Raw genomic sequence first — 20,827 nt, forward strand, 5'->3', positions numbered from 1 at the left:
CATTTTAAGGTAAATTTACATGGAAAAGTGATCACCCACTTTTCGAAAAGAAAATTTCTTCAGATCATGAAAACTATTTTGGTACTCCTTGGGCGTTGAGTTCCATGGCGACCCGCAGAATTATTTAATGGTCGTTCCCTTAGTACCCCCCCTAGTCAAGGCTAACGCATGCGCACGTAACATTTTTTATTTATTTACTTACGTGGTGGAGTTTCTATACTGATAGGTTTTTTGAAATTTTTTCACTGGATTATTATTGACTGAACACTAACCAGATTATGAAAAAAAAATTGAAAAAAGAAAAAAATCATTTCAACATTTGAAAGGGGTACTCACTTTTTAGTTACCACGTTCGGGTAAATCGGTCACTTTTTATTTATTTATTTATTTTTTTTCTAAATACGGAAGTGTCTTCAGGAGATATAAAATGGTCGCCTGTTGACGAAGCAATGTATTGGGAGGCGTACGGGATTAAAAATTATTGGTAAATTTTTAGATTAGGTCCACCTCCTCAATTTTCTTTTAAATGACGACTTGAAATGGTTTTCGACTATGCTAAATACGAAAATCGCATCGAAATTTTGCAGAAATAAGTAGTTATCAAGATATAAAAAGTTGTATTATGCATTGTAATCTTTGGCGGCCATCTTTTTTACGTGTGTGTATTTGTTTATGGCGCGTGTGCACGTAAAAAGATGGCCGCCGAAGAATACAATGCATAATACAACTATTTATTTCCGCAAAATTTCAATGCAATTTGCGTGTTCAGCATACTCTGAAACCTATAAATGTCGTCATTGAAAGGAAAATTGTGGAGGTGGACCTAATCTAAAAAAATACCAAATTATTAAACATTTCTCCAGCATGTTAGTGAAATTTATAATACTTTAAAAAAATTAAAAAGAAACAAAACAAAAGTTTTGAAAAAAAAACTCACCTTTCACAAAAACAATTTAAAAAAAAAACCCCACAAACTGACTAAATAAGTAAAAAAAAAATTATTGCATTACATACAGAACAGAGATCATGAAAAATTAAGTCAAAAGTTACAGATTATAAGGATTGATCATCAGTCAATGTAAACAATTTATTAATTATAATACTTTTAAAAGGGATTATCAAAAAGTTTTAAAACTTTTTTTATAGTAATAAAAAGAGAAAAATGACAATTCAGAGAATTTAAATCTTCCTTCAAGAGGAGACTGAAAACTATCAGTAAGAAAACGAAACTATATATGCAGTTTAAAAACAAAAGGAGTTACAATGTTATAACTACGGGGAAAACTGAACAGAATAATCACTCATTTAAAAAAAACAACAAAAAAAAACAATTGTAAAATGGGAATGCATCATACAAACTTTTGTAGAAAAATCTCAGCTAGAAAAAAAAAAAAAAAAAAAAAAAAAAAAAAAAAAAAATCGCTGAAAGATGCAGAAGACAAACTCATTTAGTAAAAACCTTATTAAAATGAACCTTTCTGGCATACTTGTAGTCACAAAATAAACATTTTGATGAAACAAAGCATATTATTGAATTATATATATATAAGAAAAATAACCCCATTTACTAAAAAAAAAAAAAAAAAAAAAAAAAAAAAACTTAAGGAAACTATTTTCTCAACGGTATTAAATCCAAGCAAGCACATTCTCTGAATGGATGGTGTATTTAAGACACTGTAATAAAGATATTCAGAATAAGCTGTTAAAAGCAAGAAGGTAAATAATAAAAATAAATTTTCCATAAAATTTGCACCACAAGCAAAATGTGTTAATGTACGAATAAAGAAAAAGCAAACAAAAAGTCAAATAAAATTGATTCAATCCCGTGTGATTTAACAGGTTCAATAAAACTCACATTGATAAACAAACCAAAATATGTAAGAAGTTTTATCCACAATTATTCAGGATTCATTACAATTTATTTTCTTAGAAATAAATCTCAAGCAGCAGATGGAAAAATGTCTTGCTGATATACCACATTCTGGAGCAGTGAAAAGACTAAGAACAGATAATGGAACAGAATTTATTTGTTTAGTTTTAAAAATTTTACAGAAACTGGAATAATCACCACCAAACCAGAACGGTACAGCAAAAAGGTCATGAAGGTCACTTCTAGAAATGGCAAGAAAAGACCAAAAGATTTGAGATTATTATTAGAGCATCTGACAAGATTTTAAGAAAGAAAAATCGGAAAAAAAATCTCCCCACACCCCAAACAAATAAATAAAATAAGACATAAGCAACAAGCATACTTTGGTATTATATGCTTTGTTTGTATAAAAAATTAGATCCAAAGTTAACTTTTTATCAGATTTTAGATGTAAAAAGGCCATGATCTCATTTGTTTTTTGGGTTTTTTTTTTTGTGTTTTTAACTCAAATTACTTTCCAGTATAAAGTTTCAGAATTGCGATTTTAACAGTGTTTCATGTTCAGATTATTTGCTAAAATAAGCTTCAATTAAAAATTGGCTTATGATTGGGAAAAGTTTCTAAAATCTCTATATAATTTTTTTTTAACTCCGCAAACACACAAGATTTAAACATCTGTATAAATTAAGTTCATTAAAATTGTTTTGCTTGTAATTTATAACAATTATACATAACTGATCCCTAAAAATAATCATTATTACATCAAAATTTAGTTCAAATTTGGGCCGAATATCTAAATATAAGAAATGATTGAAAAAAATAAATAAAAATAAAATATGAAGAATTTAATTTGAAATCAGGATTTGGCTACTATTCTGAAAATTTCTAGTTGAAAATAAGTTTCTCAGGAACAATATTAAAATGTTCTTGATAGAAAACTTTGATCAAAAAAGTTTCTCCCTTTTTTACAGTATTAATTGGAAGTCTCAAATCTATACAAACATGAATAATTTGTTTTTACCAAATTTCATGATCATCATATGTTTTTGAGGGTGCTGAATCCATTTTTGGCACGTAAGAGTTGATATCTGATTATCAAACCATTTTCTGGTAATTTGGGATAGATTTTTAAAGAATTCTATGGGAAATTGAAATGCATTTTAATATGAGATCTGCTAATTCTTGTTTTGGATGATTAAAGTCTAGAAAATGCATTAAAATAGTTTATGTATGGGTTAATCTAGTGTGAACTGATAAAATGTGTTTTTATCATTCCTTTGTATGTGGTCAGGTTAGTTTTAAAATATTTAATGACTATACTTTTTCTGTTATACACAAAAATATATATTATATAAACAAAAAAATGAATAAGTTGACAAATATTAAATTGCTTAAGACTTCAAAGACTATGTCATTTTGATAAAAATTTCAATCTTTTTTGTAAAAAATGTCTGCTCCATATAAAAAAAAATTTAGTAAAAAAGTTTATGCTGATATAAAACTTGTTTTTGTTGAGTAAAAGAAGCAGGAATGTGAATGGTCAATGGGAGAAAAAAATTTGAAATTGAGATAATTTATCCAACCTGGAGTGGGGTAGGTCCCTAAACCTGAAAGACGTCTCCCTTCACCACCACATAAAATGTAATGGTTAATTTAGTTTTTTAGGGTAGTTAACCCCAAAATATTCGGATATTTTTTATAGTAAAAAAAAAATTCAAATGCTTTACTCTTTTTGATTATGTGATGGACAAAAAAATCCTGAAAAATTGTCAAGGCCTTATTTCAGGTTCATACCTTTCCCTTACTACTGATGGGAAAAGAATTAAAAAATTGTAGAATTGTAGAAAATATTCAAACAGAAAAGAAGAGCCACTTTGTTGTTCAACAAATCAATAAATGTCAAAATTAATATAATCATGCCTATTGATAATAGTAAATTGCAGTCTTGTCACTTGTTTGGCAGGGAGGGGGGGGGTCACTGTTTGCGACCATAAAAACAATATAATAATCCTGGTTGGATTTCGTCTGGTTTCAAAATTGATTGTTATTTAGAACTGACACTTGCAATTTCATTATGCAGAAAACCACAAAAATGATGAGCACAAGATGTTAGCAAAAAATTCAATTCAAGCAAAGATATTAAAAAATTTTATCCTTTATGTAATTTACTGAAGTGTTTTGGTTGGATATTAACAATCATTAATAAATATTTTTGATTAATAATTAGATATTAACAAATTTTATCCTTTATGTAATTTACTGAAATGTTTTTGTTGGATATTAACAATCATTAATAAATATTTTTGATTAATAATTAGACATTAAAAAATTTTATCCTTTATGTAATTTACTGAAATTTTTGGTTGGATATTAACAATCATTAATAAATATTTTTGATTAATAATTAGACATTAAAAAATTTTATCTTTTATGTAATTTACTGAAATGGTTTGGTTGGATATTAACAAATTTTATCCTTTATGCAATTTACTGAAATGTTTTGGTTGGATATTAACAATCATTAATAAATATTTTTGTTTAATAATTAGATATTAACAAATTTTATCCTTTATGCAATTTACTGAAATGTTTTGGTTGGATATTAACAATCATTAATAAATATTTTTGTTTAATAATTAGATATTAACAAATTTTATCCTTTATGTAATTTACTGAAATGTTTTGGTTGGATATTAACAATCATTAATAAATATTTTTGATTAATAATTAGATATTAACAAATTTTATCCTTTATGTAATTTACTGAAATGTTTTGGTTGGATATTAACAAATTTTATCCTTTATGCAATTTACTGAAATGTTTTGGTTGGATATTAACAATCATTAATAAATATTTTTGATTAATAATTAGACATTAAAAAATTTTATCTTTTATGTAATTTACTGAAATGTTTTGGTTGGATATTAACAAATTTTATCCTTTATGTAATTTACTGAAGTGTTTTGGTTGGATATTAACAATCATTAATAAATATTTTTGTTTAATAATTAGATATTAACAAATTTTATCCTTTATGTAATTTACTGAAATGTTTTGGTTGGATATTAACAAATTTTATCCTTTATGCAATTTACTGAAATGTTTTGGTTGGATATTAACAATCATTAATAAATATTTTTGATTAATAATTAGACATTAAAAAATTTTATCTTTTATGTAATTTACTGAAATGTTTTGGTTTGATATTAACAAATTTTATCCTTTATGTAATTTACTGAAGTGTTTTGGTTAGATATTAACAAATTTTATCCTTTATGTAATTTACTGAAATGTTTTGGTTAGATATTAACAAATTTTATCCTTTATGCAATTTACTGAAATGTTTTGGTTGGATATTAACAATCATTAATAAATATTTTTGTTTAATAATTAGATATTAACAAATTTTATCCTTTATGTAATTTACTGAAATGTTTTGGTTGGATATTAACAATCATTAATAAATATTTTTGATTAATAATTAGACATTAAAATTTTTTATCTTTTATGTAATTTACTGAAATGTTTTGGTTTGATATTAACAAATTTTATCCTTTATGTAATTTACTGAAGTGTTTTGGTTGGATATTAACAATCATTAATAAATATTTTTGATTAATAATTAGATATTAACAAATTTTATCCTTTATGTAATTTACTGAAATGTTTTGGTTGGATATTAGCAAATTTTATCCTTTATGCAATTTACTGAAATGTTTTGGTTGGATATTAACAATCATTAATAAATATTTTTGATTAATAATTGGATATTAACAAATTTTATCCTTTATGTAATTTACTGAAATGTTTTGGTTGGATCTTCCAAATATGCTATCACTCATCATTCATCGTCTGAAACAAAACTAGATTATCGAACTGCGTTTCCAAAGCTCTGCGAGTTTTCAGATTGACCTGAATCTGCATTTTGATCAAAGCAAAGAAACATTAATGACTTTGGAGAAACCTATCCTACAGGTGATAAGGAACATCTACAACTGAAAATATTGCAAATGCTATGTTTAATACAAGCAATAGAACTTTGATGCACATAATTGACACTACCGAATTGCGATCCAAAACTGATTGCATCATTCCTAACATGACAGTCATTTTTACAATCATCACGGTAAAGATTATGAAGTAGAAAGAACTGCCATAATACTTATTCACTTATTCAAATTAATTCCATAGAGATTCTATTCTAGTGCTCACATAGTACTTGTTTACAGTCCCCAACTTATCGAGGAGTTGGACAATACTATAAATTTTATACATTTTATAAACTGTGGCATTGAAGCAAACAAGTTACTAGACAATATCATATCAACTATGCAAGGAAAACAGATTGCATTTACAGATTCTTGGACAAAAGCAACTCCATGGTATTAAAAGTATGTAACTGTTTACAGAGTGTCCATTGCAAAGCACAAGTTCAGGGAACTTGAATCTATAAAGAGTCAAAAGACAAACTGCATAAATATAACAGCAAATATAAAACATTGGAATCCTTAATTCATTACATATTCATTCATGCTGAATGAATATGTAATAATATAACAATTCTTTTATATAACACAGATTGATTCTTATGGAAATCAAATTCCAAAGCAAAATGAAACTAAATATTCAAACTTTGTTATATATAACAGATCACTCAACAAGTCACGGGCCTAACGTATAGATGTCACCACTAATAAAAAAAATAAAAAATCATGGATTTATACTCACCTTCAAATGGCATGTGCCAAAATTTAAGCCAATAGAATTATCATTTTACCAATTGCAGTAATCCAAGTGAAGCTATTGTTACAAATTTTCAAAACAATGGAAAAATCTGATTTTTGGCATTAATAAAGCATTGATTTCTGATGGGAAAAATACTGTTTATGCAAAGCAATATTTGATAAGTGTTATTAAAACCCTACTGTTGAAAACAACAGTTAAGTGGTATGCTGACTTTATATACAGTCATGCTCAGGTCACTCAAATTCAGCAGTTGTGGAAAACATCAAAAAGTCCAAATTTGTTCTGGATGATCATAAATTGAAATTGCTTGCAATAGCAGAGAAACTGAAGATATCAGAAGATAGTGTATTTGTCAATAGGAAAACTGCATTCAAAGTGCTGCATTTGCTTACAATTGATTAAAAACGCATTGACGATTCAGAGCATTGTTTGTAACTATTTCACATTAACTAAAAGGAGTTTTTGCATTGTGATAATTTGTCATAATGGATGAAATATGAATCTACGACTTTATTCTGGAGTCAACTTGTTAGTTAAATGGGCAGATGAAAGCCGTTCAATTCTAAAGGAGTCAAAGATGCAACTATCAGCAGGCAAGATTTTGACCTCTGGAATGTGCAAATGTGATACTATTTACTCTCCCAAGTGTTGGAAAGTAGAAAAAAAAATAAATAAAAATACAGGTAAAAAATAGTTTTCAGATATGCTGACATCAACTGATGAACTAGGCCTTGGCAGCAAAACTAAAATATAGTCATTAACACTTACATGTTTCTCATGATGGTGTCACACACAAAGTCTCAGAGTCTGTGTTTTCCTTTTGAGCCTTGTCATTTTATTTTGATACTTGTGAGTAAATACATCCTCTCAGCAGTTGCCAATGCATGGGAGACGACGACATGGCCAGAATGAGAAGAGAACTTGTTTTGTTTAGTTGGCTTATTTTACTGTTATCAACCCTTTTGGGTTATTTAATGCTGAAGAATTGGTTTTGTTTATTATTTTTCTAGATTTTGTTGGTATCGAAACTCAAGTAGAATAATGCTTTTTGGTGAGCACTAGTTATATATTTTTTTGTGTTTTTTTTCTTTTCAACTATATTTTGTTATGCAACTTTGTTTCTTTCAGAAATTCTAAAAGGTTTTTGGGATCAACTTTGTGAAAAATATCTTTCAGATTGATTTCTTGATAGTATTTTATTCGTATTCGATTGAAATCTATGCAGTTGGTTAGGATATGTTTCACTGTGTAGGGTTCTTGGTGCTTTTTCACCTCTTAATAGATATGAATGGGTGGCAACGGTATGTCCTATTTGGAGTCTTGCTGTTATTACTTCTTTCCTTGTTTTCCTATTAGAGACTTTAACTTCTGCCCATACTTTGAGGATGGGTTTGATTTGGTAAAGTTTTTGCGCCAGTTCCATAGTCTTGCCATTTGGATATAATAAAGTTATTAATTAGCAGTTTGTAGTCAGTGTTGGGCACTTTTGTGTTTCTGGAGTTCATTTGGAGTAATTGTTTTGCTTCTGCTATAGGCTCCTAGTGTCAGTCTGAGTCCTTGTTATGGATTGTTTCTAATGCTTTTAAATAGGATTTCCTATTTAAGCCAGTCTTGTTTTGATCAGATTAATGTTCTGTAGGGTTTTATTAGAACTTGTCGATCTGATCCCCAGTTAGTATTTGCAATCACTCATTAGTTGAATTCATTTATTGCATTCAACTCTCAGATATTTTATGTAAGGTTTGTAGGTTAGTTTTTTGTCAAAGACAATGCCTAAGAATTTATGTTCTTCAACTGCGGGTATTTCTCTATTATTGAGTTTAAGAGAGGGATCCAAATGTAGTTTTCGTTGCTGGCAGAAGTGTATGCATTTGGTTTTAGTTGGGGAGAATTTGAAGCCATTTTCGTTGACCTACTCACTGATTTTATTGAGAGATTGTTGCAGTTGACGTTCTATGGTGTAGATGTGTTTGGATCTGTAACAGATTAGAAAATCGTCAACAGAGAAAATAGTCTACTCCAGGGTTTAAAGTTTTTGTTATACTGTTCATGTTGAATAGTGTGGCTGATAGTACATTTCCCTGTAGGATGCCCATTTCCGCAGAAAGAGTTTTTCCATATATAACTTTGAAATGGTTGAATAAGAAATTTTTAATGAATGTTGGTACCTTGCCTTTGAGGCCAAAGTTTTATAGATCTTGCATTATACCATATTTCCATGTGGTGTCAAATGCTTTCTCGAGATCAAAGAAAACTGCAATTAGATGTTCTTTTCTAATGAAGGCATTTCTGATAAGTGTTTCAAAGCAGACTAGATGATCTATGGTGTTATATCCTTTTCTGTAGATTGGCTGAAAATCAGTCAGTAAATTGTTAATTTCAAGTATCCATGTTAATCTGTTGTTGACCATTCTCTTTAAAGTCTTACAGAGACAACTGGTTAAGGAAATAGGTCTGTAGTTGGAGGAATTAGACAAGTCTTTCTCAGTTTTGGGTATTGGAATCATATTGGCTCATTTACAGGAGCTAGGCATGTTCCCACTGGACCAAATGTTGTTGAAAATGTTTAGTAAAAGTTGTTTTTTTTAAGGATCTGGCAGTTATTTAAATTCATAGAGAATATTGTCAGGTCCTACTGCAGTGTTGCAAGATTGGCTGAGGTAGTCTGACAATTCAGTCAGAGTAAAAGGTAAATTATATGTTTCTGTGTTCTTGGAATGAAAGTCAAGGTTTACTTTTTCATCTTTTCTTTTGATGCTCTGGAATTTTTGGTTGTGGTTTGTTGCAGAGGAATTTTGAGCTAAATTTTGGGCAAATGTGCTATTTCTTTAGGATCAGTTATTTTTCCATTGTTGATGGGTAAATGCTTGAGAGGGGTGTTTGTTTTTTTCCAAAGATCTTTCTAATCATGTTCCATACAGTTTTTGTTTTAGAGTTAATCTTGGATATAAATTCTCTCCATGAAGAACGTTTTGATTGTTTGATGATTTGCTGCGCTTTAGCCCTGCACATTTTGAAGGAATTCACGTTTTCTGATGTTGGGTGTATATTGAATTTGCGTAGGGTAACTTTGCGCAATTGTACTGCTTTTTTGCATTTTTCATTGAACTAGGGATAGTTGTGTTTAGCGTTTTTGAAGTATTTTGGAATGCATCTCTGCTATGGAAGTTATTGTTTTACTGAAGTGAGAGATTTGATCTTTATCGATGTTAGAGTTTGAAGCTAGTTCTATGAAACAGATTGTTTAAAAAACTTTCCCAATTTGCTTTGTTTGAGTTCCAGTTGGAAATTTTATTTTCATGGTAGAGCTTAAAGTTTCAAGGATAATGGGAAGTGGTCACTTCCACAACTATCATGAGAAATCCAAAAATATGGTTGGATCATGTAAGGTCTATCTATCAGATCTATTCCAGAATATTTTCCTGTGTATGGGCACATGTATGTTGGGGATTGGTTGTTATATACATAAAGATCATTTTTGTTTATAAATCTTTCCATGTTTCTGCCTTTTTGATTTGTTTTGTTGCAGCCCCAGCTTGAGCTGTGGCACTTAAAGTCTCCAAGTATTATAAATAGTGTGGGGAGTTGTTTGATTATATTTTGTAATTCATTTTCTTTTATTTTCTCACCAAGAGGAATGTATATAGAACAAATGTTTATTTGTTTATTTAAAGTAATTTTTACAGCTGACGCCTGTAGGTTCATTTTCAGTTCTATGTGGCTATGAGGTACATCAGGACTAGGATAGATGTGCCTCCTGAAGCACGAAGATCAGAGTTTTTCATGTAGTTATATTCTTGATATTTTTTAATGTTTATTTTTTGGTCATCTTTAAGAAAAGTTTCTTGTAGACAGATAATGGTTGGGTTCAATTTTGTTATTAGCAACTGTACTTTGTTGAGGTTTGCTTTTGTTCCTCTATAGTTGCATTGTAGAATCTTATGTGTGGATGTATTTGTTGTACTTCTATTGGAGTCATTAGACCATTTCATGTTTGTGCATTTATAAGCTTTTTGGGGCGATTAGGGTATCCATGGGGGTTTTTAATTGTCCTATTTCCATCTCTTCAGAGGTTGTTTGCCATTTGTTGGAGTTTGTGTCTTTGGTGAAATGCTTTTTTCTTTTTTTTTGTTTGGATCTGGATGCTGATATGGATCTTGTTTGGGATGTTACTGTGTTGGCTGCTTCTTGGCCTTTTGGCCAAGATCAAAGTGTAGTATCTGTCCTTCAGATGCTGCACTTCCATTTCTTGTTCTCTTTTGGCAGAGGAGCAGTCCTTCACGACTGAGACAATTTTTTATTTTTGTACTTTTTCTCCACATTAAAAAACGACCCTGGTGTCTAACTCTGTCCCGTGGGGAGACATTGTAAATAGGTACTTGTTTTGTTTTTTGTTTTTTAATCCATGGTGTTTTCGGTTTCCATTTTTTCTAGTATTTGGAATCTGTTTTGAGTGTCCATTGTTTGATTTTCTTCTTTTCTGAAGCGTTCTTTTGCTGTTTTATCATTGATTATATTTTTATTAGTTTCTGGTGATTGTTTTGTTGGTTTCTGTGATAATTTTTTAATGTTTCTCTTGTAATCTTATTTTCTTTGTTTGGATTTATTATTTCTATTGTTTTGTTGTCCAGAGTTGAGTATTTTTCTTTTAGACTATTTTGAAATTCTATCCATTCTTTAATGTTTAATGTAATAAGTTTATCAGTTCCTTATATTGATCATGTATTTCATTATGTTGGTATGGTTTAGTTGTCTTTTTTGTCGTCTCAGCATATGTGTTGTCTTTCAAGTATGTATCAACTATTTTTCTGGCTTCTGGGAATGTTATTTTTTTTGTACTTTACTTCCATTATTTTTTTTATTTGTTTTATATATTTTAGAGAAGACCGGGTGATCTCTTCAGTAAGCGCATTTCACCTCATCTATACCGCCTTCTTCGGTATGGTCTGGCTCTCTGTTGCCTCATTTTCCACATATTCTTTTTCCTTTACAGACTTCTTTATGATGTCCGTATTTTTGGCAATTGAAATATCTTAACGGAGCTGGAATGTATTGATCTACTTTTACGGTTAAGTAGCCAATCTTGATTTCTTTGGGTTCTGTTGGGGTGTTGAAAGTTAATATGTGTATGCGTTATTTTATTGTCTTTTTATGTTTACATGGCCGTGGCTGACTACTTATTTTTTTAATTTGGTTTTTAATTCTTCCTCTGTTGCTAATGATAGTTCATAGCTTTGAATAACTCTTTTTGAAGTGCTTAGTCTTTCATGGGGAAAGACTTTGCACTTACACTCATGGAAATTCTTCATTTTAAGTAGAGTTTGGTCATCTTTATGATTGCTTACTCTGACTAGTAAGCTTCCATCTTTTGTTTTTTTTTTAAATGTTTCAGGTTTACTTTTTGTTGGTAATATTTTTTCTATTAGAAAAGGTGATCAGTTTTCAATTTTTTTTCTTTTCTATTAACTTGATAACTAGGAATCTTGGGGAGTTTTTTTCGCATATAGATTGTACGATTTTCCTAGTTTTGGATCTTTTTTCGTCATCTGAGCTAGAAAGGTCAGAGTCATTAGAATGGTTTCTTTTAAGGGTTTTGAGGGGGAATATTTGTTTTTTCAGCCATGTATTTTGGGTTTGACCATGTTGGGGTTACATGGAAGATATACTTTTTTAATAAGGAGTTCTCAAGCACTTTCTATTTCTTGTTCATTATGTCCTCAAAAATACATATGTTCAGATAAAGTGTTGAGTTCTGGTTTTCCCAATTGATTAAACCTTGCCACCACCTTGTATTTACTTGCTTTGCCTATTTTTGGTAGCGATGAAAATGTTGAAGTACCTTTGAGTTTTGTTCTTTGCTTTCGTAGTTGGCATTTTGGGCGTAAGTGCTAGGGCTTGGCATGACTGACCAATTAATCAGATTGGGCCTCTCTGACCACCCATCTAGCCAAAGTAAGAACCGAAGTGATGTGTTGCAGTGCCTAGACTTCTATGCATCCAGGCCTAGGTCAGCTCAGTCACCAGGATCACGTAAAGCGCTACTGGTAGCAACTCACAGCTAACTGGTTGCCTCATTGAGTGATTTTTACCCTCTGCCAGGGGGGGCACTCTGCTTATTCTGATGTTCTACCGACAGGGCAGAGAAAAAAAGAAGTTTTATACTTTGAGTTGTTTACATTTTCCTATATTTGTTCATGGGTTCCGATTTACTGATTTTGTAGGATAAGATAGAGATAAGAGTAAAGACTTGTAGTGGATTTTGCTGTTTTTATTTCCGGCCCTGCAGAACATGATTTAGTTCTGCAAAGGGAAAGGGTTTATAATATTCTTGGTTGGTGTGTTTTGAGTAAGGAAGCCATCTTCAGACAGCCTGATCTCGTTGCAACAGGAATGAGAAGAGAAAATGAAAAGAAATTCACAGCACACAATGTTGTCGAGAAAGGTACATATAGTTTTGTCACACAAAGTATTATGTTTCTTGAGAAAAGAAGAACCATCAAAAAGTGCATATTATATAGATATGCATATTGATGCAGTTGCAGGAAGAAATGTAAAAAAAAATAAAAACAGCCACTAATGAAAAAAGTTCTCTTCCAACAAGACAATGCACCATGTTACAAGTCGACTGCAGAACTACACAAATTGCACTTTGAATAATTCCATGCCTATTCTTCAAATTTGACCTACATACACTACTGATTATTTGCAGATTTCAAAAGAAGAAATAGGGAAAGATATTTTGGCCCAATGAAGATGCAATATCGGAAATTGAAGCATATTTTGAGGCCAAAGACAAATTGTTCCATAAAAAAAGTCATTGAATAGTTAGAGACGCATTGGAATAAGTTTATCACTATATAAAAGATGATTGTTGCTGAATAAAGTAAAATTTTTGGTGCAATACTTATTGTATGATGTATGCACATGTAATGCATATAACTATGCACATGTAATGCATATAACTATGCACGTGTGATGCATATAATTGTGCACGTGTAATGCATATAACTGTGCATATAATTATGCACATAATTATGTGCGTGTGATGCATATACTTACGCATATAATTATGCACATGTGATGCATATAATTATGCATATAAGTATGTACATGTGATGCATATAATTATGCGCATGTGATGCATATAATTATCACATGTGATAATATAATTATGCATATAATTATGCACATGTGATGCATAATTATGCATATAATTATACGCATGTGATGCATATAATTATGCATATAATTATGAACACGTGATGCATATAATTATGCACACGTGAATATAATTATGCATATAATTATGCACATGTGATGCATATAATTATGTACATGATGCATATAATTATGTACATGTGATGCATATAATTACGCATATGTGATGCATATAATTATGCACACGTGAATATAATTACGCATATAATTATGCACATGTGTTGCATATAATTATGCGCATTTGATGCATGCAGGTGTATAATTCAATCATATCTAACATGCTTTTATCTCCAAATTAGGGTTTGGGTATTTCAGATCCGAAATATGATTTTAATTAAATTCACATTTACTTATATTCCACATCCTGATATGCTTCCAATAATGAGCTTTCAACCATAAAACAATTTTCAGAATTTGGGCCCATTATTTCCAAATTAGGGTTTCCAGGCTCAAATCTCTAAAATTTTGGATTATTTTTGGATTATTTTTTAATCAAATTTTTTATGTATCATTTCATGATAAGCTAATCATCATCAATATATAACGGGGTTCTAAAGTTATAGGTTCATGTCTGCCCAGCTTATTTGATTTATATTCCAGAAAGAGATGAAAAAACTATTTACTTGCCTACTCATTAGGCAAAAATTAAACAAAGTCGATTTTTAATGTGGAAGAAAATCTATATCTAAAAAAAAATAAAAAAGCCACTGTGGATTGGCACAAAAATTAAAATTGCCTCAGTCTAGAAGGTTGGCTTCACTGATTGAAGAGAGAAAAGATTAAGTGTAGTCTAGAACAAATATTACACTTTGGCTAAGATTAAAAAAAAAGATATGTTATAAAGAATCTAAGCAAGCAGATGAAAATTCTTTTAAACTATATCCAATGGTGAGGCTCCAGTTTGCAGGCTTTGGGGAGTGTGGAGCCACCCTTTAATTGCCATTGCTCCCAGGTCCACTCTGACCTGGAGTGGTAGTATCTGTTAGGGTCCCAACTATGGGTTGAATAGAAACCGACTTGAAAACAACAAATATATTCTATTAAAAATATTTTCTTCAAAATCTTTGGATTTGGCATTAAACAACCCGAAAAGGGTTGATATGCCGTAAAACAAAAACAACCAAACCAAACCAAAATTCTTTTGATGATATCAGAAGCCAAACAATTCGATCAGGAAATGAAAATACAGAGGAACCAAAAGAAAGTTCGGTGATAGCAAACGAAAAAAAAAATTGTTTAATGAAAAAGAAATTAACACAAATATCTTAATGATTATGTAGGAGATCCTGATCATCCTCTGAACATCAAAAATGATTCTATTGATTATTATTATTATAGACATTTCTAAAATCTATGAAGAAGCCAACATAGCTACTCCGCCCCGCCAAAAATAAAAAAAACAAAAAACAAAAAACTTATCAACTTAGTTAAAGACAAAATAATCATTGAAGGATAAATAACTATGTATGTAGTGAAACATTTTGTACATGTTAATACAAATAGCAATACAATAAAATTTAAAATGGTACATCAGATGAACATTAAAAACGCATATTTTGACTGCAAAGTAAAAGATTTTTATATAAACAAATAGAAACGAAAAGTTTATAAAAGCAAAGAAAAAAAAATCTTTGTATAAACTAAAAGTGTGTGTGTGGGGGGGGGGGGAACAATTTATTACATAAAAGTTTTTCATATTTCCATAGAAGAAAATATAATTAAGTAATTATAATTTGAGTGGATCATTGCAACTTCGTATTCGAAAAATATGAATGATAGAAAAAGAAACCTAATTTAAATGAAAAAATTAAATGGTCAATTTGTTTCCTATGAATAGAATTTGAATTAATACGATTTTAGAAGGATCCAAACAAAATACAAATAGTTTTAAACAGATCTTGAGTAAACAATTGCTGACATGAGTATTAATAAAAAGAGTAATAGTCAAAAGAATTACCAAATACTAAGGAGTCACCACTTACCAAGAGTCAAAAGTCACTTATAGATATAGAGGATAAACATTAATGAGATTGTCAATTGGATAATGAATAATAACATGAGAGAATTGGAAATGATGGTTAGGATAGGCAAGAGTTTGACATTGAACTTGAAGACGACTATGTTATAGTCAGCAAGGAAGCAGTCCCATAGAAAAATGTACTACAAATAGAAAGTTCTTGGAAGGAAACTGTTCATGGAAGTTGTGTTTAGTTTGGGTACATTTCTTTTTAATTCATTAATTAATGTAATGATCATTAATTAATGTAATGATCAACTTATATGAAACAGTTGATCTGTATATCTATGATGTGGGAACATTTCTTGCACTGAAAGTGGGATTAAAAAGCTAAATTCAAATTAACATACAATAGAAATAAATATTTTAATATACTGATCATGTGGATGGTTTACAAGTTGTTTTACAAAAGGACATTAACAATGTTTTCATTTTGATATAGCATTTCTATTTATGAATGTTTTTCTTTTAAGGATAAAAAAGCTTAATATTGTCCTTTCCAATTTTCCTTTAGATTTTCAACAAGTTGTCATACAATTCTAAGTTGTAAATTAAAATTGAAGTCCCTTACCTACTCCCAAACAAACACTGGTCAAGCAAACAAGTCAGCGAGTATAACTTTAAAAAACATATACGAGGGGTGTGCAATAAGTAATGCCCCTGACCCACTTCCAGTTGTCTGATCTAGCTGAAATTTTGCATGTGCAATGATTTATATCTCTAAGGGTTATGTGGCAAAGTACAGCTCTGAACTAATTGTGGTTTCTGTTTTACAGGTGTTTGAACTGAGTCAGGTGTGAAATGGAGCCTGTTAAATGTCAAGCAGTGATTCGGTTTTTGTATTTGAAAGGACGCACACCACAGGATACTTTTGATGAAATGAAAGAAACTTATGGTGATAATGCCCCATCATATGACCTCGTAAAACGCTGGCATTGTGAATTCAAACATGCCCAGAAGTCTGTGGAAACAGCTCCCAGACCTGGTCGCCGCCCCCCTTCTGCCATTGATGAGGCATCTGTCCGTCAAGTTGAGGCAGCCATTTTGGAAGATCGACGCATTACTATTCACCAAGTAGCCCAAGATGTCAAGATTAGTACAGGGTCTGTGGAAACTATTATTCATGACCATTTGCATATGTATAAGGTGTCTGCCAGATGGATTCCCAGGTTGCTCATACCATTCCAGAAGCGAGAATGCATTGAGTGCTCGAGGATGAATTTGGAGATGTGCCAAGAAGATGAGTCAAAGTTTTTCAAAAGACTGATTACACAGGATGAAACTTGGGTTCATCACTATGATCCAGAGACCAAAGCCCAGTCATTGCAGTGGAAGCACTTGGACTCACCACCTCCAAAGAAGGCAAGGGTACAGCCCTCCGCTGGCAAGGTCATGCTCAGTCTTCTGGGACCAGGACGGAGTAGTGATTATAGATTTCCTGGCAAAACGTACCACAATTACAGGAGCCTATTATGCTTCACATTTGAGGAAATTAAGGGAAGCTATCAAAATCAAGAGGCAGGGCAAGATCAGCAAAGGTACCCTCCTCCTGCAGGACAACGCTCCGGTTCATAACTCGCATATGGCCAGATCAGAAGCTGAAGTTGTTTTTGAAAGGAAAGCGTTTCCCAGATGATGCAGCCTTGATTTCTGAAGTCACGTCGTGGTTGGAGGACCAACCTGGAGTGTTCTACAAAAACGGTCTCCAGAGCTGCATCAAATGATGGGAGAAATGCATAACTCTGGGTGGTTCCTATGTAGAGAAAGACTAATAACTGTGCCAAGTTTTGTTGCTCTACTGTTATGTGAAGTGGGTCAGGAGCATTATTTATTGCACTCCCCTCGTATATATATATGTATATAATTAAATTCAACGCAAAATACATTTCAGTTTATTCATTCGCTACATTACTCAGATATTAGGCCCCTCCTCCTCCTAACAACTTTTTAAACTCAACATTTTTTTCAAACAATTTTGAACAATGTTTTACAATTTTTGATAAGCATTAATAATTTGTATCATTTAGATTATTTTGGTTTTTTATTTTCACATTTTGGCTGATGTAAGCTCCAACCTTCAGGTGAATCTTTCCAAACTCAGGAATCTATTAGAAATTTCAAACTAAACCATTTATTCCATCAAGTGGTAGATTCTTCTCATTTCATCTGTCATAATCAGGTAGAAGTGTTAAGTAATCTTTATTCTTAGTTATTATTGTATATAGTGAAGATTGAATTTGAACCTCTAAAATGCTTTCATTTACAACTGATTGTTACTCAACACATTTATCTATTGCACCATGGAATTTTAAACCCAATCCTATTTAGATGCATAGTATTACTAATATATACCTCGTTAGTTATCATGCCGAAACCAGATGTAATTCACACACACACTAATCTAGTATTTATCATTGTTTCCTATATTGTATTTAATTCTATACTCATTGTACTTAGGAGTTTATTGTCACCCAATATACATGCATTGGTTCTTGGTGATGTTTTACTCTACCATGCCACAATGGTAGATATGTGATCAGACTTTGCAATATATTTTATTTACTTTCTATTCGTTCCAAATAAAGCATACTGCCACTTGGATGTAAAGAGCTACTATTTAGGTTAGTTTGGTTGTTTTTGTTTTTTAATGTTGAATCCAGTTATTTTGGGGAACGATTTTTAATGGAGTATATTTACTATTTAGGGCGCACTATGTAGGTAAGTGAGCAGCAAGATGTCTTCACATTACATTTAGCAGGAAACAAGGAGAAAATTCCCAAATCTAGCAGTTCAAGGCAGAAACTATTAAAGTAAAAGGCTTGGCAGCTTATACAGAACTCTATAATATAGGGGTGAGATTTTGCTGCTGCAGGTATTTACATCAAGGGAGCACAAGTTCACCAGAGAAGATTTTGTTAAAGTATTTGATTTCCACTCAATCACCACGTGATTCGATATTTTTGTCTCCATAACAGAAGAGTACCGTAGTTACTGCCAAATAACCATTTTCTTTTTATAGATTAAATTTTTTTTTTTTTCTATAAGATGTTTCTGTTTTGAAAAGAAAAACAGTCTACTTTATATGGCAACTTACGGTTCGGAATAGTCGCCACTTTTACAGTATTGTTTATTTCAATAAATATCCAATTAATCTATCTTATATATATATATATATATATAAGTGAAAATGTCTGTTTGTGTACATTTCCCTACGCAAAAACTGTTAATTTTAAATCTACAGACTCAAAATTTGATATACAGAGTACTGAGATTTGGGAAAATCTTCGTAATCCATTTTCAGCCAGAAATTTGGCTGTTAAGGGGTCAAAGTTCAACGATTTCACCTTTGAGAACTCTACCAAACTCCTCCGCCAATTTTGGGTATAAACACTTGAAATTTTAGATATAGGTTCCTTGGACAGATCTAACTTAATAACTTGATTTGAGCCCAAAACAATAAATGCTAATAGGTCATAATAGGGGTCAAAGTTAAAAAAAATTTACCTCTGCGGTCTCTACCAAATTATTCTTTACATAAAGGGTATTCAGAGATACAGCAAAATTTTTAATCAGTTTGGATCGAAAATTTGACCTATCAATATATAAATGTATGTATGTATGTTTGCATGTCTGCCTAAAACTTTCGATAGAGGCGACGGATTTTTACTAGATCAGTATCGTTTTGAAGTTCGACCTTTCAGGTGCCAAATATCGAAAAATTGGCTAAAAACATTAATTTCTTCACCTTCAGCTGGGCACTTTTCTACAGGGAGGGGTCGCTTTTTTCGCCAATATTGTCGAAAGTCATCCTCTCTTTTCGATTGTCTAACCTTAATTTAAACCTACGTCACTTCCGGTTTGGCGGTTGTCGTAACAGCAAAGGCGTCAGGGTTTTTTTTTCACATTCTTTTCCTCCTTCGCGGAACAGGTTCGAGCCTGCCTTCCTACTACCACTTTTTTTTTTTTTTTTTTTGCTCAACACACACCTCCAAACACCCGGGCACCCATACTAGTAGTAACTAAAAACAAAGTTATGTCCAGCCAAGAAACACTTGAAGTTGTCTCGTAATTTTATAGCACTGGTCGTTTTATAGTAAGTTTAATATCAAAACCAACCCAAAACTTTCCTTCACTTTTAATAATCAGCTGCTCATGAATTAGCTCCCTTTTCAGGGTTACTTGGCAAGAGATTCCTAGCGTCCAAATCAATCTACCAGCGATTTCTTTCTCCGTTGCTGTCGGACTGAGGAATGGTTTTGCCCAGTCGTAGGAGGTTCACCGTCCTCCCAGATTTTACCTTCTGAGAAGAGGTTAGTTTATTACTAATCGCTTGAGGCACGGCTATCAGGGAGTGTCGATCGTGCTGCTGCTCAGACATTTTTTGTAGGTCAGAATGCGCTTACCCGAGACGTCACTACCGAAAGCTCGATGGTGACGACTAAGTGCGCTTTTCTCAAAACCACGCGAGCTGGTGTGTAACCGCCTGGCAGGGAAGCAAATTATACTGTTTATAAAATGTGTGAAACGAAAGTCTTTCACATGAAATTAAAAACCAATCCTTTTAAAAACAAGAACTCGTGGATTTTTGCATGTGAAATGTACAAAATTAGCAAACACAACCAAAACACTAATTTCATGTTGACGTTTTTTTTTGTTTTGTTTGTAATAAAATTCAGAATTTAGTAACACCTTTCTATTCTATTTTTATTCCTTAACAGAAGTTAAAATAACACTTTTTTTTTTTTTTTTGTTCTTTTTAAGTGTAGAGATGCATGCATGTAAAATAACATCGATTATTACATTAACTAGCTGTACGTGCTTGCTCGGGAGTCTTTACATATTTCGTCTACATTTTCCCTTCCAAATAAAATTTTAGCCAAACTAAAGTATACGGCGTCATCAGATTCAGTTCTTGATGTTAAAGGATTTCCCATTTTAGGTTTTTTACTCTTGTTGTTTGTCAAATTCTAATTTT

At 31.4% G+C, this 20,827-nt stretch overlaps 1 protein-coding gene and 1 pseudogene across 1 annotated transcript in view; one reads left to right on the forward strand and one right to left on the reverse strand.

Moving 5' to 3' along the window:
• Positions 1-20,827, reverse strand: part of LOC145286027 (band 7 protein AGAP004871-like) — a 124,099-nt gene that overhangs the window by 100,093 nt on the left and 3,179 nt on the right. The gene's annotated exons all lie outside the window — the stretch shown is intronic.
• On the forward strand, positions 10,798-10,931 carry LOC145286748 (U2 spliceosomal RNA; annotated as a pseudogene).

This window comes from Euprymna scolopes, chromosome 10, assembly GCF_053919585.1.
Source record: "Euprymna scolopes isolate OS-2025 chromosome 10, ASM5391958v1, whole genome shotgun sequence".
NCBI lineage: Eukaryota > Metazoa > Mollusca > Cephalopoda > Sepiida > Sepiolidae > Euprymna > Euprymna scolopes.